The sequence below is a fragment of the Cibotium barometz genome, chromosome 19 (assembly GCF_041138505.1).
Source record: "Cibotium barometz isolate CiBa-2024 chromosome 19, ASM4113850v1, whole genome shotgun sequence".
NCBI classification, from domain to species: domain Eukaryota; kingdom Viridiplantae; phylum Streptophyta; class Polypodiopsida; order Cyatheales; family Cibotiaceae; genus Cibotium; species Cibotium barometz.
In genome coordinates, this window is record NC_141064.1 from 4,274,867 (window position 1) to 4,293,080 (window position 18,214).

At 38.3% G+C, this 18,214-nt stretch overlaps 1 pseudogene across 1 annotated transcript; it reads right to left on the bottom strand.

Annotated features, from left to right (window-relative positions):
- Positions 1–15,173: 15,173 nt before the first annotated feature.
- Positions 15,174–17,834, bottom strand: LOC147628118 (putative xyloglucan 6-xylosyltransferase 5 pseudogene; annotated as a pseudogene). Its single transcript, XR_015268056.1, has 2 exons — positions 17,631–17,834; positions 15,174–17,164 (listed from the first exon to the last, which is right to left on the bottom strand). The product of XR_015268056.1 is annotated as a putative xyloglucan 6-xylosyltransferase 5 pseudogene (transcript).
- Between the last annotated feature and the right edge of the window lie 380 nt (positions 17,835–18,214).

The following is an 18,214-nucleotide window of genomic DNA, read 5'->3' on the forward strand; positions in this document are numbered from 1 at the left end:
TCAAAAAGGGAGCTAAACTAGTCCAAAACTTGTCCAAATTCAGCCAAAACTGAAGCTAGAAAATTCTAGAACTCAGTTGGACTCAGTTAGTGGCCTCTCTCTCCTATAAATAAACCCTCATTCCTTTGTATTTTTATCTATGAACTAAACTATGTCGGTATTACTCTAAACTAAGCTTAAATTCTATTATCCTCTAAAAACCTCTACAAAATGGAAGAGATTGGAGCTTCTCTCTCTCTTCAATCTTCCTTGGTGACTCCTATGACATACCAAACCAATTGATTGGTTAGGGGCCTCTACAGTGACTAAAGAATCAAGCATTTTAGGAGGTAAAGAGTGGATTATGGTCTTTTTTCTATAATTTCTAAATGTTTCTTTCTTCTCAACCCCTCTCAAGCTTGAGAAGCTTTAAATTGAATGGCTTTTTAATATTATTGAAATGTTTTACTGTATTGTAATAAAGAAACATATAAATTTTCATTTATGCTTAATTTTAATAGTTTTTAAGCATTTCTCTCTCTCCCCCCAAAGAAAGGTCATTCCTATGACCTATTCTCAATCCAAATGAAGCTTCTCATGAAGCATTTCTCTAATCCAAAAGTAATTTGTATGCTTGTCTAATTGGAGGCCAAAATAATGACTTTTTAATGCTTTTATGATATTTATTTCATAGAGAAATTATGAATCAATCCATAATTGGATAATGATCCAATTAGTGGTCATTCTAATCATATTAAAAATATTAAACTTCATTCTCTCAATCAAATTGAGAATTATCAGTAATAGTAGCAGAGCTATGGTAAAATTTTTATAAAATAAACACATAAAATATTTTCATTCATAATATGAAAAGAGGACTTCCTACCATATTCTAGGAATTATCATCCTAGATTAATTGAATGATTCTCATTATAATCATGAAGAAATTTATTTCTATGATTATGCATAATTTAGTAAATTAGAAAAAAGAGAAATTTTTGGTAATTTATTTTTATGTTAAAAGAATAATCCCCAAGACATTGGAAATCCATGTATTCCAATGATTTAGATAATAAAATTAGAATGCTAAAATAATGTATAATTTATGAAAGATTTTAGTTAAATTTATCTTTTTGTATAGATAAACTTTTATGATGAAAGAGGAATTTCCACCATATTGAAATTAAAATATTTAAGTAAGGAAAGTATAATTCCTAGTGCAAAGGAATTAATGAAGATTTTTATTTAATTTTTAAGAGAAAATATATTTAAATTTATCTTTTTGTATAGATAAATTTTTATGATGAAAGAGGAATTCCCACCATGTTGGAATCCAATTAATTAAATGAAGAAAGTGTAATTTTTAGTGCAAAGTAATTAATGGAGATTTTTATTTAAATTTTATGACGAGAAAAATTTGATTAAATTTATCTTTTTGCATAGATAAGTTTAAATGATAAAAGAGGAATTCCTACTATATTGGAATTCAAATGTTTAGATGAGAAAAGTGGAATTTTTATCTTAAAGGAATTAATGGTTATTTTTATGTAATTTTTAAGAAGAATTTTAATAGATTTAATTTAGGGAAAAGAGGAATTCCCATGATAAATTGGATTGCACTCATTGAAATGAAAAAAAAGAAGGATTTCAAGTTTATTCAAAAAAATGGGTATTGATATTTTAGTTAAAAGATGAATTTCCATGATAATTGAGAAAAGATGGATTTGAATTAAATTCTAATGTCAAAAGATGAATTTCCATCATAATTCTACCTAATGAATTAAGGTTGAGAATTTATGTGGGAAAAAGAAAATCTTGGATAATTGAATTGGAAAAATCACTAAATGGATATTTACCCAAAAACCTAGATGTTTAGTTGAAAGTAATCCTGGTAGAACTAAAGTGAATGAATTTAGTTAGACTACGTGAGGTCGAACAGTCATCATAAGTGGTTTGCAGGGTAGTATGTCCATGCCTCTTACAACCGGCATGCAATGCTGAGGCAAAACCTCTCATTGGCAATGATTCTGTTAAAGCTAAAAATGGTGCATGGTGTCATTCTATATCATTCAACGCCTCGGAATTTCAGTCTTTCATGCCAAGTCTACAGACTCCTTAGTTGCTTTATTCCTAAAAGGAGAAGATAATAGCTCCCTTGATAGTAAGTGAACATTTGTATCAGGGCATGGCTATGGCCCACTACCGTCGTCTTATGCGTCTCCCCAGGAGATTTTGAATTCTGGAGCCAAGCTACTCTATGTACATATTGCAACTTTTATATAAATAAAGAAATGTTTTCTGGAGAAAAATTCCCTATTGTATAAGTGATTGTTTATGGACGAACTATTAAAGAAAAATCTGTTATCAGACATATGTCATAGATCTCCAATAAGATCATTGTCTTGTTTAAGAAATTGTTTTCCGAACCTCTTAAGTCTTAGGATCTCGTGGACGATATCAAAATAAAAATTTAATAATATATAATTTTTGGCAGAATCATGAGACGAGGAAACCATGGCCGTCAGCGAGACCCTCTCTCTGAAGATGATGAGCTTGACCTTGATGTTCGCAAGGCTCTTCATAGGACTCAGCCAGGACCCTTCAAAGGAGAAGAGAAGAACCTAGGCGAGGCTGTGAAGAAATGGGTGGAAGCCATGGAAGAATATTTTAACATCACAGGCTACAATGAGCGGAGCAAAATGGCTCTTGCCAGACTGAAAATAGTGGAAACAGCCAGGGTGGCATGGAGGAACCACTATGACACCAACCCTTTGGACAAAAATTCTCAGTCCTGGAACGACCTTAAAACCTATTTGAGAAAGAGATTTTGTCCCCTTGGATTTTTGGAAACCAAAATGAACGAATTCTTAGAGCTAAAGCAGGGGAGCAAAACTATCTTAGATGGGAACGTAACAGAGTGCCAGTTGAGAGTCCTACCCCTGGGAATATATGATGGAATCCTTGGAATGGATTGACTCCAAAAGAATCAGGCTGACATTCATTGTCACAAAGGAACCATCTCTTTCCTAGACCTTCATGGGAATAAATTTCAAGGAATTAGAATTTTCGGATCCCCAGTGCTGCAATTACTCAAGGCTTTCGAATTATTAAAAGAGCTCAGAAAAAGGCAAGCTGTGTATGTTGTTAAAATGAATCCAGTAGACATAAAATGCAAGGCTAAATGACCAGAGTGGTTGAGTATGCAGATGTATTTCCTGAAGAGCTGGCTAAGATGCCTCTGTCTCGTGAAGTAGATCATGAGATCGAATTAACCCCCAGAGCTCAACCGATAGACTGAATCAATTAACAATTAAGAATAAGTATCCTATTCCTAGGATTGATGAACTTCTGGATCGGTTAAGTGGTACCCAAATGTTTACAAAGATAGATCTCAAATCCGGGTACTACCATATCAGAATCAAGGAGCAAGACATCCCAAAGACAGCATTCAATACTCGTCACATGGGCATTGTGAGTTCATAGTCATGCCGTTTGGATTAACTAATTACCCAGCGACATTCAATCGTCTTATGCAAGATATTCTCAGAGAATACTTGGATGATTTTGTTCTTGTCTTCTTTGATGATATCTTAGTATACTCGAATAATGTTGCAGACCATGAAGATCATGTGCGCAAAGTCCTGGAAATCCTAAGGAAACACCAACTCTTTGCAAAGAAGAGCAAGTGTTCCTTCTCTGTTGTGACTAGGTGGAATACTTGGGATTCATAGTGTCAAAGGATAGGATTTCTCCCGACCCCGCAAAGATCCAAGCAGTTTAGTTGAATGGCCAGAACCCAAGTCACTAAAGGAAGTCAGAGGATTCCTAGGGTTAACCGGATGGTATAGGATCTTTATACCTAGGTATGCTCAAATAGCATCCCCTTTAACTAACCTTCTCAAGGAAAAGTACACTTTTTTAGTGGACTGCAATGTGTCAGAGTGCCTTTGACAAGCTGAAGACAACCTTAGTTAACCAACCCTGTCCTTAAATTGCCAGATTTTATCAAACCCTTTGAGGTAGTTATTGATGCCAGTGGATTTGCCTTAGGCGTTGCTCTAATGCAGGAAGGTCATGGAGTGATCTATGAATCCAGAAAACTCAGAACACATGAGAGGAATTATGCCCTCCATGACTTGGAGTTACTCTTAGTAGTGTATGCTCTGAAGTTGTGGAGACATTATCTTTTGGGACAAAGATTCACCTTGATGACAAATCATCAAAGTCTGAAGTGGATCTTCACCCAAAGGGATCTCAACATGCGTCAAAGGAGACCCTACAGGAATTTGATTTTGAAATAAAGTATCGGTCAGGGAAAGAAAATGTGGTTGCAGATGCGCTCAGTAGAAAAGCCTCCATGCTTGCAATTACAGTGGTGTCAAATCCATTGATCAATGAAGCAAAGGAGAAATTCATGCAAGACAAATTCTTTGCCCCTATTGCTACCCTTCTAATGCAGGAAAGCAAGACTCCTCAGGAAATGAGTCGAGTTCTTGGATACAAACTTGATGAAGGATGCATGTATTATAATAATCGGCTATGTATCCCCAATGATGCAGGAATAAAGGGAAGAATTCTGAGAGAAACCCATGATAGCCTGATAGCTGGACATCCAAGGTTTATAAAAACCTATATGTCTGTGAAGAAAAGCTTTTGTGTGGTTAGCATGTTATATTAAACACCAGACCAACTCATGCCTAGGGTATAGATGTGGTTATGTCCTTTCTTAACCTAACTTTTCATTGCTCAGTCATTTGCTACATGAGTGTGGCTGCTAGGTCTTCTAATGCCACTGTGGCCTCTGGATATTTCCCTTTGTCATCAACCTTTGGAGGCACTATGCCAAGTGATGCTTCAGATAGGGAGATTCCTTGAAATAGTTCCCACACGAAGTTATTTTTATAATCTATGACACTCATACAACATGGCTCAAAGGTTAATGTTTTTCAGAGTACAAGGTATTGTGCATGGTTGAGTCAAGGATTTTTTTTAGAAATCTCCTAGCAAAGAATTTGTCAGGGTCAGCACATTGAGAGTGGAGGTGTCTCACTCTATTGATGTAGTCTCTTATTGATTCTTTCTTACTGCTTGACATGGTAGAGTTGGTCAACTGGGTTCCATCGAGTTCCCTAACAAGACTACCCAATTGTGAAGGCGGTCTTCAAGGTATCAAATCAGCCAATTGGGTATTCCCTAATGGGAATACCTAATTGTGAAGGTGGTCTTCAAGGTGTCAAAATCAGGCTTGTCTTCTGGTTTTAGTGATCGAAACCATTGTCCTACCTTCCATGGTCCCTTCCATGGTGAGGCCGAAGGCACTTATCCTTACCAGGTCATCAGGTCGATGTCGCCATATCGCACATTTAATCAAACACTTCAAAGTGTGTGTAATGGGATCATGTCCCATTGAACTTTGGCATTAACTTTGTTAACTTGCATTAGTTTGATCATATTTTGATGTCTAGGGTTGGCATATGTAGGATATTGTACTTGCCCACATGAGGCAAGTTGGGGTACTATGGTGGAGGGTAGCCATGTAAGGTTGGGTCATACTATGGGATGTGGGCTCCTCCTGATGCGAGACCTATCTCAAACCTCTTACTCCTTGCTATACGGTTCTTATTATATTATAACGAGTAGCTTAGGTTATCTCACTTGCCCTCTTGGCCTGGGTTGTTGTTTTGCAACCCTGATGGCAAAGCTGAACCTGAAATCCCCGCATTGCTTGTACTAGGGCCTGATGCTGCAAAGCCCAAAGATGCAGTAAGCCTCTAAGAAGTTCTGAATAATCCAAGGTGTGTATTTTAAGATCTAGTTAAGCCAAAAGTTGGTGATATGATCGTTGCACTAGTTGTGGTTCTAAGAACGATTACTCCTTCCCTAAAAGGGTTCAAGGCACTTCCAGTTCCTAAACTAGACTAGTTAGGGTTCATATCGAGAATGGAAGGCTCCATGGTTGGCCATTCTAACCGGTGTGGTCTCTTACTTATTAGGCGGCTTGGTTATTCTCTAACTCCCACTTATCAATTAGATCTCTTGTGATAATGTCTCTGATCACGTCCACAAAACTCCTTTGAGTGGTTGTAGGGGAGAGTCAAATACTCCAAATTCTTGGTCCATATAAGGCTCTGAAGTGATAAACTCCTAGTAATAGGCCTCACTCAAGCTACATACTTGAGTCTAGAGGTGTGAACCTAGAGATGTAAGGTTAGCAATATATATATATATATACATACATACATACATACATACATACACACACACACACATATACATACATACATACATACATACATACATACATACATACATACATATATATATATATATATATATATATATTGTAGCTTGAGCAAAATAGACGTGTATGAAATTAGTTTCAAATTTTCTTTAAAAAAAGCATGAGTGTAGTTCATATAAAGGCGTGAGCTTATACATGTGAACCTATATACATAAGCTTGTAGACGTGAACCTACATACATGATGCAAGCCTACACACGTGGACTTGCATATACGAAACCCTACATATGTGAGTGTAGAGACACGAGCTTAGTAATATATATGTATATATATATATATATATATATATATATATATATATATATATATATATATATATACATATATATATATTTGTGTGTGTATGTATGTGTGTGCACACACACACACACACACACACACAAATATATATACATACATACATACATACATACATACATATATATATATATACACACATATTGTAGCTTGACAGATATGTATGAAATTAGTTTTAGAATTGCTTCATGAAGCACAAGAGATTACTTCACCAAAGTGAGACCTTGATTTAGACTAGAAATGACAATATAGTCGAGTGAAGCACATCAAACCATGCTTCCTCAAACCTATCAAGCCTTAGTCCTCCCAGGAAAGAACCATCACCAACAAAGTGTTCACACATTAAGAAGGCTCTCTTTCGGCACCTCAAGTGAGGTGCTATGGGAAGAAATGAGCCAACATAATGTAGATGTGAGCGAGGATAATTGAAAACTGAAGCCACCGCAAGCCTTCTAGCTCCAAATTAACCGATCAGCTCCGTAAATAATGCCATAAATTTCACAAAAAGAGAATTAGACTACCATTTTTTGGGTGAAGATCCAGTGAAGGAGTGGCTATGTTAAACATTTCCATCAAGCGATGATCGACCCAACCAATTTAATACAAGATAACATTTGCTATGGAATGAGGAATATTTATGTATCGCATCATGCCATTCGTCAGCTTGATCAATGCCCTCATCATCATGTTCCAACACTTGATGTGTATAACCTTCAAGGATCTCCTTCAGAAGATCCTGGAGATATTCATTGATGACCTATGCGTGAACTTAAAGTGGGAGGAGCATGACTCTATCACATCTTGTTAAACCCACTCAAATATTTATTATGGGTTAAACATAGTGTCATCCTTGGACACATGGTATCCAATAATGGTATATCAAAAGAGAATAAAATCCATGTGATCTTGGAGTTACCACTTCCCACCATTAATTATAAGGGGGGTGCAAAGATTCATGGGGTACATAGAGGATTCTTTCTTTGTCAATGGATTTCCAATTAATCACCCCATAAAGAAGGATAGAGCTAGATGCCTCCTCATTAGGAAGGGGGTCCCCTAGTGGGAATGCTTTACAAGAAGGGTCAAGATGGTATCATGATGAAATGCATTCATGAAGATGATTTTGTCTCCGTTCTAGAGTAAGTCCATTATAGCATAGGTGGATGAGACTTTGCCAAGGACACTACACGCAAGGTCCTCCAAATCTGACTGTGGTGGCTTACACTCTTTGGAGATGCGGTTGAGTTTGTCAAACATTGTGATGAATGCTAGAGCTTCACCATAGTCCAAGGGACGGAACGAATGCCCCTAACTCCTTTAATTGTGAAACACCAAATGAAAACTGAGGTACAGAGGCCAAGGTCCCTACTGAGTCATAGAAGTTACCTCTCAAGGTGCAATAAAGGAAGTAACCCTTTGGATGGATTTCATATGGAAGGATATTTCAATTGTAGCAAGTTGAGGTGTTAACTATGGATCTCTCACCTAGGACATGCTCTTTTAAATCCATTTTAAAAAAAAGGAGAAGCAAGAGACTAATATCAAAAAATGGAAGGCATGCCTCAAGGTAAAATGCTCAAAAAAAGAAGAACCAAAGAGGCTGTAGACCCCCAAGCATACATATCTATGTACATGTAGTAGACTTTTAGGATTCGGTTGAAATAGAAACAACAATGGATCCTACTTACCTTATGCTAGAGTTTTTCTAGAAAATCACCTAGCTACATGGCTAGAGCCTTAGCTAACATCGGGGCTAGCCATAATGTTTTATCTTGGGAGACATGGACCTCATTAGGGCACCCACCCCTCACACCATTCACAATAAACCATCACTACAGTAAACAATTCCCAATCTATAACTGTCGATTGTTTTAAAGTGGAGTTTCTATAAGCTAAAAAAATCCAAGCGATGGCCCCAGTAACCAATGCCACCCAAGAAATCCAATGGATCCTGACAAAACTACTAAAAGCACAAGAATTCTATGAAGGAAACCCTACATGAAAGATAACCATGCCCCGAATCCCCACAAAAGCATTGTCAAATCTAAGTAGGTGTGGAGACCCAAGGCCATGCCTTTGATGCCACCTCCAAAAGTTTAAACAAGAGTGGAGAGCAAGTAGTGTTAGCACCCCCAACTTGCATGTTAACCCCACAAATAAAGTAGTTGGAAGAAATCATGGATGTTTCACCAATTCCGTGCATAGTGGTGGTGCACCCCCATTAATTCCAATATAAAAAGAGCCACCTTGAGTGCCAAGTAACAAAGTGAGTTTCATACATAATCTCTTGGCACTCCCAGATGCTCCCCAGATCCAAAGGGATCTAGTCCCACAATACTCCCATGTGGTGCCACACCATAACATCAACTCACGTGCTAGAAGGGATCACACAAGCACACCAACAAAGTCGACGGTAGTGGCATCCAAGATTTTGTTGTGGATGGTTAAGTGGTTCTTTGCCTTTGCTCATTGAGATCACATTAACCTTGAACCTCCCTTATACATATGTAATGTAATACCCCCACTCAAGTATACAATCACATTTATCGAGAATGTTTAAAAAACCTAAAAACCCAAAACAAAACTAGAAATAATTCAAAACTAAAAACATGCACATGCATACCCTCCTCGACATTCATGTGTGCAATCCACGCTTGCACGTGCACCCACACTTGCATGATGTGCCTCCACATGCACTCACATGTAACCCATGTTCGCATATGCACACTCACCATGAACCCACCCATGCACACACATAAAAGTTAACCCCCTTCCCCCAAAATTAAACCCCCTAGTCTTAATGAGTTTATTTAGATTTTTCCTTTTCTTTTTATTTGCATTTTTTCTTTTTTTTCTTCTTTTTCTTCTTTTTTCTTATTTATTTTTTATTTTAAGTTTTTTAATAATATTTTTTCTTTTTCTTTTCTTTTATTAAAGCCGCCACCACATTGGAAAAAACAAGAATACAAATTAGTGAGACGTTAAAACTGCACACTCGATACCATAACAAATTCAAACCGGCAACAAGAAATGGGGCAGCATCAGCATTCAATGCCCTCTTTTATTGCTTTATTTGGAAGTAAGGTAAAAGGTTTCTTAACCATTTTTTATTGCTTTATTTGGCTCCCCCCACTGAGGGGGGTCGAGCTAGTATAGTTGGGTTTGCTTGCAAGGACCTACTTGGATAGTCTAATAAAACACCCAAAAATTTCAAGAGCTTCCACCTAACAAGTCTAAACCCCATTCTGAACCTAAATAACCCATAAAAAAGCCAGCTCACAAAAGACTTGGCACTATCCCGACACTTTCCACATGATGATGGCACATATAATCAAACTAGGGATTTAATCCTTTGCACAAGAAGGAACAGTCACGCAGACCCCATGGCTGATAGAGTGTTAACCACATTGGCTAACATTACTTCGAACACGTTGGCAACATTTTTGAGCTATATTTTTTGTACCACGTAAAATGCTTCATTAAAATAATTATGGGAAATCTTTGAGCAGCTTATGACTTGTGTAATGCCAAAAGATAGTCAAGATTGAGCTTACTACTTATGTAATCCTATCGATATTATATACTTAGACTAGGAAATTAGAGCTCTCTCTCTCTCTCTCTCTCTCTCTCTCTCTCTCTCTCTCTCTCTCTCTCTCTCTCTCTCTTCATTAAAATGATTATGGGAAATCTCTGAGCAGCTTATGACTTGTGTAATGCCAAAAGATAGTCAAGATTGAGCTTACTACTTATGTAATCCTATCGATATTATATACTTAGACTAGGAAATTAGAGCTTTCCATCTCTCTCTCTCTCTCTCTCTCTCTCTCTCTCTCTCTCTCTCTCTCTCTCTCTCTCTCTCTCTCTCTCTCTCTCTCTCTTTGCTCCCCACCCATTTGTAAAGCTTCCTTATGTTTACAATGAGGAAGGCAAACTTGAGAACCCTAGCTCTTCACAAGAGAGGGTTTTTCTACTAAGACTCGCTAGAGGTGCAAGCCATAAGACCCTTGAATTCTTCCTCTTCTTCTCTCTATCATGCAAGGCTCAAGAGTTTCTGAATCGAGAAACATCTTTGGTGCTGCTGCTACCAAGGAAGTGCCCTAGCTTAGGACTCCCTTGCTATACTTTGCATTTGTAGTATTGTCATAGCCCAGTTGGAATGTAAATCCACTTGTTGGTATTGTTTAACTTATATTTTGTTACTTTTTTTGTTGTTTAATCTACTACCTTGGTGCAATGGAGCGTGCAGCAACCCTTCAAGCTCAAGCTTCATGATTACAAGTAAGTGTTCTCTTCCATTTTCCTTGATTCAAGCTCTTTTTTCTTGCATTTGTAAAATGTTTGAGTTTGGTTCATTTTAGGCATTAATCTCACCATTAATCCTTGTAGAAACATGATTAGGTTGCATTGAGCATATTATTAGATAGAGGAGGAATAGCTAAATCATCCTATTAAATCAAAACCCAAAATAAATGCACCATCAAGTACTTAGATCAAACCTAGATTTTTTTTGCCAAAATGGTGAAAACTACTTTAGTTTTCCTTGAGTACATGCTCGATGGAGCCTGCGAATACACGTTTACATGAGGAATGTACGTTCCTATGTATGACAGGGAAAATTTATAAAATATTATCATTAAGGAAAGGTTATAAAATATTTCCTCCATAAATGACCATAATGATAAAAATGGCTAAAATTTGAACCATCGCGTAGACCGAAATTCCACCACTATAGTTCATATGCCTATCAAGCTAACACACGCATGTACCCAAGTGGGAACGCATGTTCTTATCTTGTGAACACATGTTTGCAAGTCAAACAAACACTTGAATCCCAGCCATGCACATTTGCATATTCCTATGCACGTTCCCAAACTTAAGAATGTATGTTCACAAGTGAAACTAACACCTAGTAGTAGCCATGCACGTTCTTATCTTCCCTGGCCACACACATTCCCAAACTTTTGTGAATGCACGTTTGCAAGTCTAATAGAGACTTGGCCACGTATGTTCCCATCTCAATTGGCCCAAGTGGAATACATGTTCTCAACTTGTGAACATACATTCACAAGTCAAACAAATACTAAATAATTAAAAAATCTAGAATTTCTAGGGCCATCGTGCAACTTGCGACGCGATTGAGCAAGGTGTGCTTTAAGTTGATCACCCTTTCATGTACACAAGATTAGGAAGGATTTTTGGACTCAATCCTCTACTAGAAGAGAGTGCCTCAAATAACATAGAACCGAGAGCACCATCTCAAGAGGAATCACTGCATACTTTTCATAGTCCCTACTAGGATCTCACAGGAGCCAAGCAAACCGACTAACTAAGTATTCGAGTGATTGGCAAACAAGAAGATATCACATATATACGTTCGTGTATGTGGCTTCACATGTTCAGGTTTACGTCACATATGTAGGTTCACGTTTGCAAGCTCATGTATACAAGTTCTTGTGTGTAAGTTCATGCCTTTTTTGTATGAACTAGACTCATGCTTTTTTTTAATAATCTAGACTTGCACCTTTTTTTGTATGATCTAGGCTCACACTTTTTTTTGTATGAGCTACGCTCACATTTTTTTGTATGAACTAGGCTCACATATTTTGTTTTTATGAAATAGATCTATCTGGGACATGCACTTTGATGAACTAGGCCTATGATGCAATTGGTGTGTAATTATTGGGCAATAATTACAAAGGATAAGAATTTTCCTTAGAATTTGTAGTTGGTATAAATTATATGACAAGAAAATCCTCAAAGGGCATGAGTCAATATGTCCTTACAAGTCTTCAAGGAAGTAATAATTGGTTGGGTATAATATCAAGTATACCTATCTCTAGACTCATGTTTGGCTGGGTCACGTCTGACTCATAGCTCACGTGTCTAGGCTCGCTGCCCACAACTCACGTCTCCAGGCTCACGTGTATTAACTCATGCTTTTTTTGAGGAACTATGGACACAACTCCTAACACAAAGTTAGTTTGGCCTAGTTTTTGGAGTTTTAAAAGTTTTTTGGACTTGAGGGGGATGATTAAAATTCTTTATCCTAGTTAATGGTGGTCGATCCAAGCATTTAAGTACTTTTCATTGTTTTTGGTTGGGTTTGCCTACTTCTAGCTACCAATTCAACCAAGGCATGAAAAAATATGAAATACATAAACACATATTAACTATTCCTCTAATCCACCTAATGAGCTTAATGCTTATGTTTTGGGAGTGGATTCCACTCGAGATCACAATTGCTAAGCTATAACTTAATTCAATGCAATGAAATCTAAGCCTTTTGGACTCCAACATCATGCAAATCACCAAGAAATAAATCGGGGTTTTGTCTTTAAGGTGTAAAACCACAATGGTCTAATGTAACAAGCTCCATATGAAAAGAAAAAACAAACATACTAAATATATCCCAGGCTCCAAAACCGTATGTTTTTCGAAGTGTGACCTCTGAATCAATACTGTACAATATTGGGTAATCCCAATAGCTTGGAATGAACGGATAAAGAGAGCTAAGCCCTAGGCTAGCCTCTATCACCAATGCAAAATATGTTCAAGAGCTTACCTTAGTCTTGCCAAATCACGTGTTATTGAGCCTTACCTTAGAGCCGCAATTGCAACTTTGCAATGTGGGTACACTAGCTCATCCGTTGTTGCGTCCTCACTCAATTGTCACACCGAAATTCTCTTTGCCAATGTGGTGAAGAAAGAACTCTCTTTACCTATATATTTTGAGACAAATAGAGATTCGTCTCACATGAACACTAACACATTATTAATGTTTGTTAATAACATTCTCCAAATTCATTCTTAACTTTAATTTATATTAATATTAACATTATTAATTTTTCACCACTTGAAATCTTGCACTAAGCTCACACATCATGCTTTGGTTTTTAGTATTAGACCATATGCACTCTAATCAAGGTGCTTGACATTGAATTTGTGATGTTGGACAATATGCTATAGACAAAAATAATTGCCGTTAATATAGCTTGTTAACATTGTGATCACGTTAACATATTATTAACATTTATTAATAACATAATTTTGTGTGATCACGTAAATATTAAATCCATGGTCTTCGTTATAGTTCTCTCACAAAAGTTGAGGAAAAAAGAAGAAGCTAGTATAAGAGAAAAACCTATAAACAAACCTATCTAGCATGCATCCATCCAGCAAGCAAGATTCAATAGCATACATGCATTTAAGAATAGAGAATGATTGCAAGCAAGATTCTATTACAAGGAAATGATTATGTATCGCTTAGTGTCAAAAATGACTTCAAGTGACTAGTTTTTATACTAGGCCAACCAAATTTAAAAATGGTCAGACGTCTATTTTCTCAAGCAAATATGTACAAGATAGAAGTCCTTAGATTTTTCCTATTTGACATTAAGCTCAAAGTAAGGCTACCTCATATGCTCTAACACCATCTCGTTTGAGCAAGTAAAGATGGCAAATCATCTTACAATAGATTGGACAAGAGAAATCATGTTAACCCACAAAGTGGTTTAATAGCATTCTATCAATCATTCACTCAACCAATTGAAACAGATTTTGAAGGTTTTTGCATCAACATCATTTTGAAGGTTTTTCCACTAAAGTTCGAAGTTGAAGTCAAATAATTTTAACTTTGTGCAAAAATGGTATTTTCATTACAATACTAGTGTTAAGAGTTCCTACGACGCTATGTAGCCACTTGTTAGTTACAACAGATGGATTTAACACTACATCACCACACGCAAATAAATACATGGCTCCGATGTTTTTGTTAACCAATGGAACAACCAAATGGTGCCAATATTCTAACCAAATGTAGATTTTAATTAGCAATACATGTGAAAAGCATATACATTTTCCAACCCAAATAATTTTGGATGCCTCTACTGTTTAGAACAAAGAGAACGGAGCATACAAATGATGAGAGTGTACTTAGAACATAATGCAATGTAACTTAGGCCAAGATTATGTTGATCCAAAGAGATCATGTAGGCTCTCTCTCTCTCTCTCTCTCTCTCTCTCTCCACCAACCCACCTCTCTCTTAATGTGTCCCATCCCTTTCCCTTTATGTGCCCCATCTCTCCCTTTCATTTCTTCTATCCTTTCAAGGAGCTATTCCATGCCAAAATATGTCATCTACTTTTACGACTTGGTTGAGCATCTTACTTTTTGAAAAGATGAGCTCTAGTAGAATGCTCTACCAAGCCCCAAGCTCATGCCAGGACACTGAAACAGCCTTCAAAGACAACAATATCGTGCATGTGAAGTAGCTAGACAGGTAGAACTTACATGGACTACACTAGATTTTAGACCATACTAAGAAGCCCATCTTAAGACATCAAGCAAAGGGGCTTAATGCCACTAAAGTATCTCAAAAAAGCAACTGATCCCCTTTCAGAGCTGTTATTACCCCCAACATTACATGAATCAAGAAATAAGAAAAGAGCATATTGATTGTTTCAATCCACACAACAACCATAACTACTAGCACTCACTGCTGCATTACAAACAGACATGTTCCGAAAGTCAGATGTTCCTGTGCCACTGCCATAAATGGAAACAATATGGCATGATGTCCCTATTTGCATTACATGGCTTAGAGCATGGTTTCTCATGCCAAAACTTCTTTAAAGTTCACAATAAGTGAGTCAGCATAAGAAGATATTATCTCCTGAGAGCAGCTACAATTAAATTGTCTTGAGACGATGGACAAGAAGCCAGGTGTAGATTCTCTCTACTGAATTCCTCAAGTGGAGGAGAGCTAAGGTCATTGTAAACGTGGCTGAGAAGAGAGTCCCTTCAATTAAAGTAAATGTGAAACAAGCAAGCGAACCTTACATAAGTAACTCGAAAAAAATGGGGCAGCAAAGCACAGATAGAAAACAAGACCAAACCAAGCTTGTCTTCCCCAGAAGTGAAGTTGCTGCCTCTTCTTCCGAGCCTTAAATTGATTTGCCACCATTCAGCTTCCTACTAGCCATCATTCTGCTTTTCAAGAAGAATGCAGGACAAGTTGACCAAATGAGGGGTGGAGGAGGTTGAGATCATCTTGAATGTCGAGAGGATGGTCAGTGTCATTTCTAGTCCTCTTCACCTTGAAGGTGGCCAACGTTCTGTGCTGGAACCCATACATCTGAAGTACCTGATTGTCCCCAAAGTTGAAAGACCTCTCCATTTGCTTCAAGCATCTCTCAACAGAATAATCACCATAGCTGCCACATGGTTTGCAGCCCACGAAGTGGGTAACAAAAGGCCATCTCTCGTCACCATAACCCGGGTGATGCTTCTGAATGACCTCCTCGAATTTCTCCACAATAGCAACCCAGTAGCCGTGCAGGTAATAAGAATTTTCCAGAAAAACCTTGTCCCCCCACAGATCTCTCTGTGTGATCAGAAGATAGATCAGAGCTGATTGATCATCTGCTTCAAATGTAGGCCGGCCCACCAGCGCTTCAGAAAGGACTTTTCCAGCATCTTCTCTTACTTTGCCCTTTGGCCCCATTGGCGCCCATGCATCAAGCAGATCTAAGGACCACTGGCAATTTCTGATCAGTAAACTGCCTGTGTTAAGCCCTACCCATGTCCGCTTGTCATAAATTTCTTTCTCCCAGCCATGAAGAATGAAGTTGTGATTTTTGTATTTGTCCAAAGGAAGCTCAAACACCATATCTGTGAGCATGGCATCACTGTCCATCCACCATATCCATTCAATCTCTGGATGTGCTAGCATAAGCTTGCGTATGAGGGGCAGTTTAGACCAGTACCCAGCCATTTCCGCATCCAGGTGAGCCATGTTGTAGAAGATTTCGATGTTGTGCAGGCGGCAATAGTCAATCTTATTCTTGATAGACTTGAGAAGGTAGTGATCTCCAGCCGGGTTCTCACAGGGCTTGGGCGGGGACCCAGTGACCAGCAAAATGCGGGGCTTTCCATTGAGCAGGCTTCCGAGCTCAGGATTCTCAAGCAGCCAAGCACGTCTCTGTTCATTCCAATCCAAGATCTTGGGCCCCAAGCTGTAAGTTTTATTGGGATCCATCTCAAGATCTAGCTCGTCCTCCTCTTCAGACTGCATGTCCTTGCCATCCACAAGCTTACTCTGCCCATTCCCACTGGACATGTCTTGCATCAGATCATTGGGGTCCTGTGATGGGACACCCACGCTGCCCAAGCCAATGGTGCCCCTGAGGACCAAAATGGTGACAAAGCCACAGAGCAATGTGATCTTCATGTTGTTGATGGTCTTGTAGATTTGTTTGCCCTTGGAAGGGCCACGACCAGGGTTCCATGCGTTATAACCCGGCACAGAGCGCATTGTGGGTACTCCTTTCTTGAGGTTATCCCTCATAGTGAAGGAGCCCAAATGGAAAATCCTAAAAGCGAATCCGCCCTAAATGGAAAACCTAAAGGAAAGGCCTAGCAGAAGTGTTGGACAATAGGAAAAGAAGAGCAGAGAGGGAGAGAGAGAGAGAGAGAGAGAGAGAGAGGTGACTGACAAGGCTGGATTTATCAAGCTTAAAACTGCCCCAACGCGTTCTCTTCTGCTTCTCGCTTTCTAACGCCTGCCGAGAGATCGGCCGGACCTTGACACTGAAAGAGGAGACCGAGCCCAAAAGCATAATAATCAGGGCTAGTGTGAAGGAGATACATCTAGCTCACTACTACTTGGAACAGGGAAAAAAATAGAGTGGAATAAACAGGAACATTCTATAATCTTTTCATAAGGCAACTCCACCAAAGCCAGGGTAGAAGCTAAAGGTAAAAGTTAAGAAGTGTTTATTCGGCACAAAATAAATATATTTAAAACTGCAAAATGATCTCGATCTGCAGAAATTAGGGTTGAGCCCACCAAACACAGGAAAAAGGATATGAAGGGGAAAATTAGAAAAACTGTTCGAGATCAAGAAATCGATCACATCAAGGTAAAGCTTAAAAATACAGAGAACTAGCGTTTAAATTATAGCACAGAAAAACACAGTTAGGCTAAATTTTAAAACATATAAAAGCGCTGCGATGAGCAGCACAGGGCTTATTAGCTAGCACCCACCTACTTTACCTTTTTGTGAGAATTCACTAGTGAAGCGCCGCACTGCTTTCTCCATGTGGGCTCACCTTGGAATTCTCTTCTTTGTTCACAACGGTCCAGCGGACCAGCTGTGTGTCATCGCGCTTTTTGTAGGTGGTAGCTATATATTATTCTATAACTGAAATATTTTATACCCCATTATCATTTATAATATGTGAAACGGCTCTTGCCCCCAAGTCAAAAATACATGCCCATTTGCCCCCAAGTCAATTGCGACCCTCGATGCGCGCTGATTCTCCTCCTCTGTGTGAAGGAGGAATGTGTGAGGAGCAAGCTCCCAACAAGCAATCACACTTGCAAACAAGGGTTGAACATGGAGCACATGTCCATGTCCTTTTGCCAATGGATTTAGTCCCCATGTTCAATGATCCACCACTTGCCCCCAACATTTTTGCTTCCACAAGCATGGATAGACCATGTAGATGCCTTTATGTGTGATCTAGATGCCACCATTAACACATGTTGTGCGCATAAATCATAAGAACAGACATCATTGCCTCTACATCTTTTGAACCCTTTTTTTGTGAGGAGGAATACACGCACTTTTTCTTTTC